Here is a 13,427-nt window from a genome sequence, read left to right as displayed (position 1 = left end):
TGCTTATTTACCACAACATTTCCTTTAATCACATCATATTTGGAGAAAAAAAATTATTTTTACCACATAAGATGTTCTTACAATCACATCAGTCATTTGTGAGTCTCACTTAAAATAGTCAAGTTTTACACTTTGTGTAATGTGAAGAATTTCTCTCGTTAACAATCAATTTTGGTGAATGTAATGAAAACTGTTATGTAGCAAATGAGAGACTACAATTATGCTTCAAAAAGAAAAAAAAAAAAAAAGCAAAAAAACAGAAAGATGCCTCAAACCATTTGGTTGCCCCTCAACATAAAAACTAGAATTTCACTTACCAACCTTCTACCCAGATCCCAGTAATGCTAATTGTTTTTAATGAAGACTCTTTTAATAAATTAATCAAGGGCACTTTAGAGTTAGGGAGACTCTTAGAGATTGTGAAGATGATGCTCTTTATTTCATAACTAAACTCAGTCTTGAGGCAGTTGGAACCAGAACAAAGCATAGAGCAAGTGAACCAGAGTTAATAATTGGTCTCCTGTCTTCAGAACCCTATTGAATCCTCTATGACAACATATTGCCCTCCTAACTATCAATATGTGCAACTGCATTTTAAGACTTTAAAATATTATTTTTCCTTTTTCTTAGCATGTTCAAAATATAAAAAGGAAAAACCAAAAACAAGCCCTAGCTCTCATTATAGGCTTTCTGCTTCAAACCAAGCAAACATTATTTCCAAATAAACAAATTTTCTACTGATTGGCCTCTTTCGTTGGCATGTTGGTATGTTCCCTGTGTACCTACAACTGCTTGACAGCAGGCACAGCATTTAAAAAGCCATAAGCTTAACTATCTCTTCTCTGAAGAAAAAAATTTGGATTGAAACCCTGTTTTGTGGTGAGGTGACTTGACTTTCCTAAGAAGGCTGGATTTCAAGAGGAGGATGGGCTAGAGTAAAAATGAGAGGGGAAAACAAACCCTCTAAACGGGCTTGGATTCATTAACTGTAGATATTTGCAAGATTTATTTCAAAGGTAATCATGAAAAATTGCTTTTCTTGGGATATCTACATTATGCTTCCTTGTATTGATATTAAGAATCAAGATGAGATTTTGATTTTGCATACATACAAGAATTTTGAGGCTTCAATGCTACTATAATCCAAACTGTAATGGTATTAAAGAGTTTGCTGGGATATCTGTTTTGTTTTGCTAGTCTCATAAACTAATATTCAGCTATAAAATAATATTTCCAGCCAGATACAGTGGTCCATACCTGTAATCCCAGCACCTTGGTGGGGCTGAGGCAAGAGGATCCCTGGGCCCAGGAGTTCAGGACCAGCCTGGGAAATATAGTGAGACTCCCATCTGTACAAAAAAAGAAAGAAGGAAAAATTAGCTGGATGGGTGGCATGCATCTGTAGTTCGGGAGACTGAAGTGGGAGGGTTGCCTCGAGCCCAGGAGTTTGAGGCTTCTGTGAGATATAATTATGCCAATAGAATTATATTAATTTATCATAAATAAAAGAGAGAGTATTTTGACCGTATAAAATTGTCTTATAAAGAATATGAACCTCCATAAGAAAAGAGATTCTGGGATGGCAAAAATAAATTTTTGAAACAGAGGCACAGATTGGCCAAAAATTCAAATATATAAACACTGAGGACAATTTCTGCTTTTTTTTTTTTTTTTCAGCCTTAGGGATGTATTATAACCAGTGTACCATTTCTTAGCAAATAGGTTGTATCATGCATAAGGAGAAATCCAACTCCAGTGAAGTCAGGACCACTCTGTGCACCCTCTCTATAGGTCTTTAAGATCCTAATCATTCCCCAACTCAGATGTGAACACTTTATTGTTAACTCTAGCCATATATCAAAGTTGCTCTCCTAAAAATTTTAGAAATGTAGAAATGGTGTTAAAAAGCATTCTTGAGGATAAACCATTATCACTGGATAATGATAAATTATCCAAGTTAAACAATAGTATTACATTATCATTGTTTAAACACAATTGCTAAAATGCTATTAGAGAAGTTATTCCTGAGGAAGAAATTTCCTACATAATTAGGAATTTATTGTTTTATTAATGCGAGTTTTCAGTGATTAAAACTCCCTCACTTCCCCTCACCCCACATTTAACTCATATTACCTTTTTTCTTTAGACTTTCACAGATAAAAATGGTTGCATTTTAAATTGTTCAGATTAAAAATTTGCTTTTATCAGTTTTTCTCAATTTCAGATCATTTATTTGGCATCCATCTAGTTGCTTTTGCTTATTTGGTACAATGAATACAATGTTGACAGAAAGGAAGAGGTAGAACTAAAAAAATGTTATTTACAGATTATTTTTCTTATAATCTCTGGAAACAGTATGAAGACAAAAAACATTTTTACCCCTTAGTCACTGATGTTTATGCTCATAGAAGTATATGTCACCAAAAAAAAATCTATAACTAGTAACAAAAGAAATAAAAGCTGTAACTAGTGATAAAACATGTTATAGTTACTATAAATTACACATATGTACATATATACATATATATGCATATATATGTATGTATTACATATCTATATGTAATATATAACACAAATAATAAATCAAAAATAATTATATTTCAAAGTTTCAATGTAATACATTCCAAGCCATATATATCTCTAGTACATATGCAGTCATATATATGTACATGGGATGCATTCTGAGAAATGCATTGTTAGGCAGGTTCACTGTTGTGCAAACATCATAGAGTGTACTTAGATGGTATAACTTACCACACACCAAGTTTAAATGGTATGACATATTGTTCCTAGGCTACAAATATGTGCAAAATGTTAATGTACTGAATACTGTAGGCAATTGTAACACAAAGGTAAGTATTTATATAAACATATCTAAACATAGAAAATGTAGTGCATTGTACTACCACATTAAGAAGGCTAGGGCATCACTAGGTGGTAGGAATTTTTCAGCTCAATTATAATCTTATGAGCCTATTCTCCTATATGCAGTCTGTCATTGACCAAAACGTGATTTTGAGACACAAGATTGTATCTTTGTTTAATTACTCATTATTCAAATATAAATCTCTATATATGTTGCATACATTTATGTAAATATAATTTCATGTTACATACACACAAATGAAATATATATATTATGAACATAAGTGACTATAAAGCCTTTAATTTTATTTCAAATACCCAGCTATATATGTAGGAACTAACCTTTGACTTTCTATAATACAGTCACCTTTTTGTCAGCATTTATTTCATTAAAAGGTGAATATAATACAGAATCAACAGGAAGATAAAATCATTTGAAATATGTCAACCAAATTTAGTCTGTGATGTTTATGGATATTTATTATATCTTCAATGCTAATTAGAAACTTTTTGTTAATAAACAACAGAGGAAAATATGTCATGGTTCTACGAGTCAAAATATCAGACTTACTAAATCATGTTCTCTACAGGGAAGAACATTAAACGTTTATAAAATAATCCTTTGCATTTCCTAATCTGATTTTTGAAAGCCTCACACTTAACCTGAAGTATGTTAAGTATGTGTTTCAAAATTACAGAAATCTGAACATGTTCTCATCATCTTATGACATTAATATCATATAAAACCTTGGTTAAATAGTAATACTATAGGGGAGGAAAAGATAAATGTTTCCTGTACCTTTTTAGGTTTATTCCTGAAGCCTGTAAATTAAACTCACAAACAACAGATTAACAGGTGACATGTTACACACACAAATTTATTAATATTTTTGTGTACACAAGGACTTCACATAAAAATGAAAACCCAAAGAAGTAGTTAGACTTGGGGGTTTCTATGTTATTTTAAAAAAATGTAATACATCATAGAAAAGTGATGACAAAGGAAAGGGGTGCTTGGGCTACTAGGTGAGGTAAATTGTGGGAAGGTGACTAGCACATTTATGATAAATAAATGTTGTTTAGTAAAGGTTGTTATGCAGACTCAAATCTCCAGTGAGAATAGTAATCTTTGAAGTTGTCCTCATCTTCCTGGTGCAGGCAAGGGCACACCTTTACAAATGAAAATGTATGTCACCATTACAAAGGGAAATTTATGCTCTGCTTTTAGGCTGATGGGGGAAGGCAGAGAGCTCCTCATGTATTGCTGTTCCTCAATTACCTTCAGTTCAAAATAATCCTCATGCCAAAATAGGATATTTTGCATGCCATATTCTAAATCCTTTTAACAGTAATCTATCTCATCTGCCTCCTACCACAGTTGTGTATGTGATCCGGTAGAATAAAGAAAGAGAGAGGAAAAAATAAAGGAATTCAAAAAACAAACTATTCGTTTCCTTAATGTAACTGCCAAAATAAACCATTTATTGTTTTTGAGATTTACTATTTACAGACAATTTTACTGAGCCATTTGTTTACTTAGGATGGCCTGCTAGAAGTCTGTTTTCTTTCGTTTCCAGCTGGTTATTTATTGTCACATTTAAACACCATCTACATTCTTCAATTTTTATGTAGAAGTATGATTACTTTCCTTGATTAATAAATAGGAATAGAAAATGAATAAGAAGCATGCGTTGTGCCTATCCTAATCAACATAAACTTTATATTGGTCATATATCTGTGAACCTCATTATATATGATTCTGTAAAACTTTATTTATTGACATACATTTAAAGCTAATATTACTCTAGGTGGATTTCTTTAGAAGAAAGAGTCATTAATTATTTTTGATTTGTCAATGTTTGCCAGCCTTCACATTGTGTCTGTTTTGAGTACATTGTCAGTTTGCAGATATTATTTATAAAATACTGATTCGATATATCCAAATAATTTATAGGTAAAATAACATTTTTGGAACTTGGAAGATTCACAGTCTCCCTCTATTTCTTTCTTTTTTTCTTTTCTTTCAAGCAAAGGGGAAGAAAATGAGTGCCCTTGGAGAGAGCAGCTGTCAGCACTGATTTTTGGAAAGTTCATGTCACACAATCTGACTTTCATGTCATATTGTAATAGCTGCTTTCAAGAGTTGTGATTGATTAGGGCTTACTAAAAATTCCAGTGTCAGTTGCAGCCTCAAAGGCAACAATTCTCCTGTATTTGAATAAAAACAGTCTAACTCTTCAGATATTGGCATCCTTTTTTCTCATTCTGAGGAAAGAGGTAGTAGCACTGTCCCTCTTTCAGCAAAAGTGTTGCAGAAACTGACTTTAATTTTTAAGCCTAGATTTATTCTTTTTTTCTCATAGAAACATAATTTTATCTCTTCCATTTTTGAAAAAAGTTTGTAAGTAATTAATAGGAGCTAAAGATACACTATGAAACTAGGTTCAAGTTTTTTTTTTTTAATTTAAATCTGAATGTGAAGTGGTGTTTGTTTCTTTTTAGTCCACCTTTCTAGATTTGTAAGCTTTACTTTGTCTTCTTGAAGATAAATGTCAAAAAGTATTATTAAAATCCAAATACACCTTTCTTATGTAAGATAAAACTTTACTAATGACAGCAGGTTACTTACCAAAGTACTACAGACTGGCAAATTAATGACTGTCATGGTATTTTAATGGATTTGATATTAATGACATGAAAAACAAAAATAAACACAGATATGTTACTATTATTAAATAGAAAATTGCCAGTAAAATGAACCCGTCAAATTTAATTATTGAGTTTGAAATTTTCTAATTTGAAAAAAAATTGGACAAAACAAGTAGACTTTGAGGAAAAATATGCAATAGAGTTATTGAGAAAGAAAACCTGATAGTACCCAAACAAACAGTACCTAAAATAGAACATAAACGTTCCTAGAATATAAATATTCCCATAGAACAAGAACAAAGCTCTGCTACTGAAAAACTTGCTGCTTGCTTACAGAATGAATAGAAGTGAATGTACTAGAAGCTGTAATTTTTCAGTGATGTCATTAAGAGTTGATTCTAGTGATATCTTGAAGAGTTAGGCTAAATTCCTATATTTAGCAGAAAATAGAACTTACATGGAGGGAGACACTGAACTATATATGCAGTTGATAAATTACTTTCTAAAGGTCATTTAATGAGTTAAGGAAAGCAGATTCTGATGAATTTGGCTGTGGTAAATTCTTCAGATCACCCAAGATTAACTCCAAGAAGGAAAAAAGTCTGAAAACAACCAAATGTTAAGCCTCTTCTGAAACAATTATAAATTTAAAGTACACTTCGTAAATTTTCACTGAAACAGGAACTTTGTACTTAGTAATGTAGGTTTATTTCAGTGTTCAGAGAGAGATTCATGTGTGTTTCCTTAGGTGGTAGGGAGAGTGTAGAATTAAACCCAGTAAAATAAAACATTTTTGTGTAAATTATTGATATGCTATTAAAGAAAAGATTTAATTAATGCATATGGTAATATAGTTTGAATTCTTTTTTGTTTCTCTTTTAAACATATAACAAGTTAATGAGGACTTCCAGAAGGCAAATATAAAAATAAAGTTTTCTCAAGTATAAATTGATTTGTAGAATCACAGAATCTTACAGCAGGAAAATCTCGTAATGATGAGTAAATTTATTCCACACACTATGGCATGAATTATTACATGGAGTCTGTGATCAAGCGACCATTCTTTCTACTTCAACACTCTACCTTACAAGACAGGACAGAGCACAATTTTTTTTTAGGTAGTTTCATCAGTGTTACAAAAATATTTTTTCTCTTATGTTTGCTTAAATAATAATTTCCTCTCATTGATTTTAGTTCTACCCTCTGGAAATTTTCATGTTATGCATAATCCCTTTTCTGCTCTACAGTCTTTCACATATTTTAAGACCATATGGTGTTTTCTCACATTTCTTTCCCAGCATAAACAACTTCAGCTTTTTGAAATTACTGTTCATGTCTTTAGGAAGAAAGAAAAGTTGTACCTAAAGAGAGGAGGCTCATTTACATGGGTAAGACCTAATATAGCTCAAGGCAATTTGATTACATCATAAGGCTTACACCATCGAATAAATATGCTTAGATGTACAAAAGCATTATGAATGGCTCCTACTCACATAGCAAAACAAACTAGACCTCTTTAAATACACAGTAGAGTGGTACCTACCTCTTAAATACTTAATATTCCAATATCAGGAACGTCTACCATTGCAGATATTTACTAATTTAACCTGTCACCCCACATTCCCAATAAATTCCTTTCTGAGATTTATCTTCCCCCGTGCCCATATTCGACATCATTAATAACTGAACCACGAACCACTGGTAACTGGCAGATTCTACCTGTACCCTCCTGTTCCCAATCATCTTGAGAAATTTTGTGCTTGAATTTGGACTGAATTAAAACTTCATCTAGCATGTTAATTGTCCATCCTATTTAGTGTCATCTGCAAATTTCATGATCACACTTCATATGTCTCCAGCTAAGTCATTCACATAAAAAATGGTGGTCTGTAAAACGAGGTGTTTTCATCTGGGATTGCACAAGATGATTAGAGCCATTGAAATAGAAAAGAAAATATTTATCTATACAATTAGGCTATATTAACTCTCATTAATATTTATAATATTGATTGACTTATAACCCAGCCAGGTTTTAAAGTCAGAGTGAATGTGAGTTCTTTAACACAGAAGGTTGGATGATGATAATCTAAGGTTCTGTCATATTTAACATATTGCTACATACTGAAGTTTTCATATTCTAAGCCCATTCCCTGGCTATTTATATGAACAATAGTTTAAAAGATTTCTGCTAAGAAAATACAACTGAAAATAATATGATTTTGCAAATGTAAGCAAAAGAAAAAATGGCATAACTGATACACTTCCAGTATAGCCTAATAATCAGACACATTACATACACATGAGAATCTAAGCAGAATTGTCGAAAAGTCAGCCCCCAATTTTTTAATTATTGAGAAGATTATTCCAAACACAGTTTTATACCTTCAAATGTTGAGAATAAATACAGTAATAAATTTATGATGTGCCTTGGGATATTACTAAATAATTAAATGAAAGCATCACAAGTAGGAAGGCATTTAAAAAGCAAGCTGTTAGAATGTTATTAATAATATATTTTTAGAGTAACTTTTTATGTTCATAAATCAAATGTTATTTGCTCAATCTTTATCTCATTATTTTCCATTTCACTTTTTGTATAGATTTTATAATGAACATAGTTTTAACACAGAAGTAGGTAAATAAGTTACAAGTCAGATGTCAGCAAGATAGTGGAAAAGGACTTTGCAGTGCTCATCCCCTGCAAAAACATCAATTTGAATAAGTACACGTGCTTGAAAACACCTTCACAAAAAACTAACGAATCCAGGTGAGAGACTACAGCCCAGGAATGTAGCACAGAAATAAGAAAAGACACACTGAAGAGAGTAGGCAGGACAGTTTTACATTACCTGCATCATCCTTCTCCCTCCCAATCCCAGGCAGTATAACATGGAGAGAAAACCCTGTGCTTGGGTGAAGGAGAAGGAAGCAAGCACAGGACTTTGCCTCTGATCAACACTGGGACTCTCCCAGTAAAATCCAGCACCATATAGGTCCCCATGGCCCTAGACTATAGCCTTATATCCACAGAGTAAACTTCTAGGCCCACTCCAGCATAAGGTTGGATCACACAGCCCCAGTCTCCAGGCCTACCCAGATGACTCATTCTGTGAACCCACCCCACCAACAGTCTGCATTATTGTAGCCCCTGGGCAGGCTCTAGCCTCTGAACAGGCCCCAGCACTGGGCTGGCACCAGTGGCCTTGGGCTTCAGGCTGACTCCAGCACCAGCCCAGCTCCTACGTACTCTCAATCCAGGCTGACCTTTCTGACCCCAGGCTTTAGGCTGACCCCACAGATTCAGTCTTTAAGTCCACAACAGGTCCAGGCCTACCCCAGCAGCCCCAGGCTTTAGGTTCACCGGTGTCAGGCCAGCTCCTGTAGCCTTAGACATTAAGTGGACAATCCATGGACCCATGCTCCAGGCTAGTCCCTGTGGCCCCAGCCTCCAGGCCCAACACAGGCCCAGGCCAGTATAAAGCCAGGTTGGCTCACATAGCCCTAGGCTTCAGCCCTGCCCTAGAACCAGGACAACTCCAGGATCCAGGCCAGTCACAGTGGCTCCAGGATCCAGGGGGTCCAGGGTCCAGGACTACCCTAGTAGATTCCAGTTCCAGAACAACCCCAGTAGGCTAAAGTTTTGGGGCTACCCCTGCAGAATCAGGCTCAAAGCCCACACCAGCACCAAGTTAACCCCTCTAGAGACAAACTTTAGGCTACATCCTGTGGATACAGACTCCCGGCCTGCCCTTATAGACCCAGTCAACAAGTCCACCCCAGTAGATCCAGGCTCCAGGCACAATTCCATGGACCCAGATGCCAGGCTCATGCACCTGCTCACCCAGGCACCAGTCAGCCTGCCCAAGGACTCTAGCAGAAAGCCGGCCCATGAAGAATACTAAAAGCCTGGCCCCAAATTTCTGAACAGGCTGACTAGTGATGAATTTTTCCAGATAAAGCCAATATGCAAAGACTAGACTAAGTCCTTACTTCTCCAAATGTACTGACACCAATGTACAGCCACAAGGATTAAGAACAATTGGAAACATCATCAAAGGAACGAAAAAAGTACCAATAAGGAGCACTAAGAAAACAGAGATGCACAAACTGCCTGAAAAATAATTCAAAACAATTCTTTAAAGGAATCTCAATGAACTTAAAGAAAATATATAAAATCAATTCAACAAAATCAGGAATACAATAAGCAATCAAAATGAGAAACTGAACAGAGAGAATAAAATTATTTTAAAAATTGAAATCTAAATTCTGAAGCTAAAAAATACAATAAGCAAAATTAAAAAAATGTAATAGAAAGTCTTAAACAGCTGAACTGATCCAGCAGAAGAAAGAATCTGTGAACTGGAAGACAGGTTATTTCAAAATATACTGTCAGAGGAGAAAAAAGAAAAAATAGATAAAAAAGAACTATAAAGCTTGTGCAACTTGTGAGACAGCATCACAAGAGCAAATACTCAAACCAGAAAGTTTTCACAAAGAAGAAAATAACAAAGGACCAGAAAACTTGTTAAAAGAAATTGTAGAAAATTTTCCAAATTTGGATAAAGATATATATATCCAGGTACAGGTCAAAAGTCGCCAGTAAAATTCAACAAAAACAAGACTACATCAAGACATGTTATGATTAAACTATCAAATACAAGAACAGTTCAGGCACAGTGGCTCACATATGTAATCCCAGAACTTTGGAAGGCCAAGGTAGAAGGATTGCTTGAGTCCACAACCAATCTCAGCCACAAAGTGAGACCCCTGTATGTACAAAACATAATTAGCTGAGCATAGTAGTACATACCCATAGTCCCAACTATTGGGAGGCTAAGATGGAAGGATCACTTGAGACCAGGAGTTTTAGGCTGCAATGAGCCATGCACACATCACTGTTCTCCAGCCTGGGCAACAGAGGAAGACTCCATCTCTAAAAAGTAAATAAAATAAAATAAAATAAACTAAAGAACAAAGAGAGAATCCTAAAAGCATCAAGAGAAAATAATCATATTACAGATAAAGGAGCCCCAATAACGCCAAGAGCACATTTCTCAGTATAAACCTAATAAGCCAGGAGAGACTGAGATTATATATTCAAAGTGCTGAATGATAATAATAATAATAAAAACTGCCATTCAAGAATACTTTAAATGGCAAAGCTGTCCTTTAGAAATAGAGGAGAGATAAAGACTTTTTCAGATAAATAAAAGCTGAGGGAGTTTATTACCACCAGAACTGTCCCACAAAAAATGCTAAAGGAAGCACTTTAAGCTGAAAGTAAAGGATGCTAACTAGTAGCAGGAAAATATGAACATATAAATCTCACTGGTAAGAGTAAATACACAGTCAAATACAACATACTCTAATACTCTAATGATGGTGTATAAATCTTTCATATATTTAGTACGAAGGTTAAACTATAAAATGATTAAAAATAATAATAGCTGTAATAAGTTTTAAAAAATGCACAATACAAAAAATGTAAATTGTGACATAAAAAATGCAGTTGGGAGAGGTCAGGGGTGGTCCTAATTGGTAAGGAAAAGGTAGTCTAGGACAGTTGACTTGTAAGTGACACTAATTCTCTTCACCCCCAAGAGTTGATGATGGAAGATTCTTGCAAGTGTAACACATCGGAGACAGCATCTCAATCTAGTTCAGCAGTTCAGGGAGCTCATATTTCTCATATTACTAAACAGACGGCATTAAGATGACCTGTACTAATGACAACGGTACCTCTTCTTGGAGAGCAAGTACAGGTTCAGGATGTCATCCAGACAGCTCAGTCTTCTGTAATTCACCCACCACATGTGCCAATAGTATGATCTTTATCAGAAGGTGAGGAGTCTCAGGACCCATCTGACAGCTTAGGCTCGTTATGGAAAGCCTACAGGATCCTAGCACAGCATCCATCTTACAGAAAAGTTTTTAAAGACCTATCTTCTGAAGATATATGGGACAGAAAAGGAGATGAAGAAAACCCTGGAGTTTTTGCTGTCACTTCTGTCTGTTCCACTCCTATCTCTCAGAAGGGCAGCAAATAGTACATTGCCTTTGTCCCCAGTAGAGACTCACCATTGACCAGTCCAGGCACAGCTACAGTCCAGAGACTTCAGACATAATTAACCATGACAAATTCAGGCAATACTCAGCAAGGTACAACTATTCTCTAGTATATGCAGGTCTCTGATGGACAGCAAATACTTGTGTCCAGCAATCAGTTGGTTGTACAGACTGTAACAGGAGATATGCAGACATATCAGATCCAAACTACCTTCAGCTACTTCTCTGCCACAAACTATGCTGATGACATCTTCTATGACTCTTACATGTCAAACAAATAATACAGAAGACCCCCAATTGAAAGGAGAAATAAGGGTAATGAAAAATAGGTTGCTTGATGAACTTGACAAGTTGATTCTAAAATGTATAGAAGAGTAAACAACCAAAAACAGCTAAAATATTTCAGACAAGAAAAGCCACTTGAGAATATTACAGAAGGAAGAATATGTGAAAAGCCTAGAAAATAGAATTATCATTATGAAAAATGAAAATAAAACTCTAATAGAAGAGTTAAAAACTTTGAAGAATAATTATTTGAATAAAAGTGCTTGATTCTTAAGAAAGAAGATATTTTTGTGGACCTTCATAAAAATTAAATAAAAATTTTAGTGGAATTTTATAAATTAAAAGGTTAAAAGTGAAACTTTTTATTTAGGCTTTTGCAACTCAAGGATAAGAATCTTGTCCAATTTATCTGGTGACAGAAGATTAAGTAGAAAATGACCCCAAGGCAGCTACTAGCATGAATGAAAGCTTTGTACAAATTAAACATACTCAAGGAGCAAGAAATAAACTCGCAGCAATATGAATTTTCTAAATAACAATAGCTGTCAATCCAAAATGGCAGAGAAGATAAAGTTTGGTAAATTATATTTTTAAAAGCAAATTAATGTATCACATAGGACGGCATTTCTAGGTCCTGAAATTTACCTTTTTCAGTTATGTGTGTGTGTATTTTATTCCTGCCAATAAATTCTCAATTACAAATATAAATGAAAACCCATTAAATTAGTAAGCATACCAATTATGTGTTTTCATTATGGATACTTGTTCTATTGTCGAGTCTTTAAAATGGGGTTTTAAAAGTTTGTTTGTTGGACTTGAGAAGATTTTCAAGACTGGGTTAATTATTTTTGAGGTCTTGTTCTAAAAGGCATATAAGGTACATGAATGAAGTGTGGTGATTTTGTAACATTTTTAAACAGTTCTCTTTGACTACCTACCAACCTAACTCCAGGCAATATTCAGGAAAAACTCAATACTACCTCAGTAAGTAGTCTTGATTGTATACTATCTTGATAAGTAGTTTACTACTATCAAGTATACTACCTTGATAAGTAGTCAAAGATAACTGTTTAAGAAAATGGTTTGTTTTAATTCTATTCTTTGTATGCCATTAAATATTCATTATGTACTCTGTTGTGCTTTAATAGAATGGAATGTTCACAGGCTCTTAAAATGTCATTTAAAAAAACTTTCTGAAGATTCATACCAAAGTTTTTTCAAGAAGCTTTTTTTTTTTGCTTGTTTGTTTGCTTGTATTTAAGTTCAAAGATACATGTGCAGAACTTACAGGTTTGTTATATAGGTATACATGTGCCATAGTGGTTTGCTGCTCCTATTGATCCATCCTAAGTTCCCTCCCCTAGACCACCACCCCCCAACAGGCCCTGGTATGTGATGGTCCCCTCCCTGTGCCCATGTGTTCTCATTGTTCAACTCCCACTTATGAGTGAGAACATGTGGTGTTTGGTTTTCTGTTCCTGTGTTAGTTTGCTGAGGATGATGGTGTCCAGCTTCATCCATGTCCCTGCAAAGGCCATAATCTCATTCCTTTTACAACTGCA

At 34.5% G+C, this 13,427-nt stretch overlaps 1 pseudogene; it reads left to right on the top strand.

Annotated features, from left to right (window-relative positions):
• The first annotated feature begins 11,123 nt into the window (after nucleotides 1–11,123).
• Nucleotides 11,124–12,132, top strand: LOC117097366 (annotated as a pseudogene).
• The last annotated feature ends 1,295 nt before the right edge of the window (nucleotides 12,133–13,427 follow it).

The sequence above is a fragment of the Trachypithecus francoisi genome, unplaced genomic scaffold (genome assembly GCF_009764315.1).
Source record: "Trachypithecus francoisi isolate TF-2019V2 unplaced genomic scaffold, Tfra_2.0 Lachesis_group15, whole genome shotgun sequence".
Lineage (NCBI taxonomy): Eukaryota > Metazoa > Chordata > Mammalia > Primates > Cercopithecidae > Trachypithecus > Trachypithecus francoisi.
The sequence above is the reverse complement of the archived record's forward strand: the minus strand, read 5'-3'. Positions and strand labels throughout refer to the sequence as shown.